This window comes from Psammomys obesus, unplaced genomic scaffold (genome assembly GCF_907164565.1).
Source record: "Psammomys obesus unplaced genomic scaffold, mPsaObe1.curated_primary_1811, whole genome shotgun sequence".
Taxonomy (NCBI): Eukaryota; Metazoa; Chordata; class Mammalia; order Rodentia; family Muridae; genus Psammomys; species Psammomys obesus.
In genome coordinates this window covers 429,886-432,224 of record NW_026590490.1, presented here as the reverse complement: position 1 = coordinate 432,224, position 2,339 = coordinate 429,886, and positions in this window count along the sequence as shown.

Below are 2,339 nucleotides of genomic sequence, written 5' to 3'. Positions count from 1 at the left end.
CCATACTATACTTTAAGTGAGTAATACTTTGGCCTTGTGTTTACAGACTGTGGAGAGAAAACAGATGATAAACAATGATAAACACATACAAAAATGACACAGCATCGTGCCAGCAAAGTGCAATCAGGCATGTGGGGTACAGGTGATGATTATAAATGTGAATCACCATAAGCCTGAGAAGGTGACATCACAGAGGTAATATCCAAACAGAAAGTGCAGTAGAGCTCTGAGGAAGAGCATGTAGGGGAACAGCAAGGGAGGCAAGATAGTGACAGAGATGGAGCAGGGAATTATGGGAGAGAGGGTCTGGGAGAAGGCATATTTGGTTAGGAAGCTCAAGCAGTGCTTGCTTGCAGGACATGCTGAATTGAATTTTGAGATGATCTTTATAGTCCTGTGTATAAACTACTCCTTTTGTTGCTCTGTGTGATGGCAGAAGAATAAGGTGGCTGGTCATATCATATCCAAAGTCAGAAAGCAGAGACAGATGACTACTGGTTGTGATAGTTTGAATGAGAATGGTCTCTATATACCCATGTTTGAATACTTGGTCCCCTGTTAGAGGAACTGTTAGGGAAGGATTAGGGACTGTGGCTTTAATAGAGGAGTTATATCACTGGGGGCAGGCTTTGGGGTTTTTAAAGATTCTTGCCATTCTCAGTGCACTCTCTGTCTCCTGCTTTCCCTTTGAGATGTGAGCTTTCAACTATTCCTGCCACCATGCCTTTTTCCCACCATTAGGGACTCCAATCCTCTAGAACTGTTAAGCCCAATTAAATGCTTTCTAAGTTGGTATGGACATGTTGTTTTGTTACAGCAATATAAAAGTAACTAAGACCCCAGAATTCTAGTACTACCTCCTTATTCAGTCTAGGACACTGGCCCATGGAATGATGCCATCCATTTTTTAGAGTGGGTCTTCTTTCCTCAATTAAAGCTATCTGATAACATCTGCACAGACATGTCCAGAAGTGAGTATTCCAAGTGATTCTACATCCAATCACATTGAGGGAGCAAGAGCTACAAACACAACAGACACAAATGACACTTCACAGCTCCATGTTGATCAGAGAATAACTGGCTGGAATAAGTCAGGGATATTCTCAAGAAGCAGCATCTTGGGACTCGCATTCACAATGGGCTGACCAACTATGGAACATGAGCACCAAGGTTTGATCTGGCTCACAGAACTGTTACAATAAAGTACCACTAAATAGGTGACTCAGAACAACCATCAGAAGTCTGAGCCTAGGGAGATCTTGGATCAAATCCTCTACACCTCTTCTTAGCTCTGCTGGTGAACAGAGATCTTCAGCACTTGTTGACCTGCAGCAACGCCACTCACACCCATCACTATCCTTTTGTCTAGATGGAGCTTATCATTAGGCATGGCCACATATGAGAAGTGCCTCCATTTTGGTTGAATGGTAGCTGTTTCCTGAAACCAACCAGAGTCCTTCAGGCTTGTGTTCCTGGTTCCCTGCTACCTCTGCTCCCTGCAGGCTGGCCATCAGAGATGTTTATCAATCACCTGACATTCTTTACCTGACTGCTCACTGGTCACTCCTAGCAACAGCCAATCTCAGGGCACAGAAGATGTTTTTTTTTTTTTTCGCCCTCCTTTCCTTCCCTCTCTTCCTGCCCTGTAACTACCCTAACTTGCAACAGGACAGGCTCTGATTATTTTTTATTTCAAACACAATAGTTTAATTGATTATTTGGTAATTTCACATCATGCACCCTAATCACACTCCCTTCCCAGTCCCCCCAGATCAACCTCCTACCCTTGTGACCCCTGCCAAAAAGAGGGAGGGGACACCAAAAACCAAGTCTAATTTGTGTTGCCCATATACTCAATGGAAAATGGTCACACTCCCAGTGGTCAGCCCCTTAAAGAAAACTTAGTCCTTCCCCACCTTCACCTCATCAAAAGCCATTAGTTGTGCAGAGCTACACTTCAGCATACTTATCAGTATTTTTTCATACTATTTTTATCATTTGGTAATTTCACAACATGAACCACCAATATCCTCACTTCCCAGTACTCCACCCTTTCAACCACCCACGAAGAAGAAAAGAAGAAGAGGAGGAGGAGAAAGAGGAGGAAGAAGAGGAGGGAGAAGAGGAGGAGGAAAGAGAAGAGGAAGAAGAAGAGGAGGAGGAGGAGGAGGAGGAGGAGGAGGAGGAGGAGGAAGAAGAAGAAGAAGAAGAAGAAGAAGAAGAAGAAGAAGAAGAAGAAGAAGAAGAAGAAGAAGAAGAAAACAAAAAAATCAAGTCCTTTTTTTAGAAGAAGAAGAAGAAGAAGAAGAAGAAGAAGAAGAAGAAGAAGAAGAAGTATT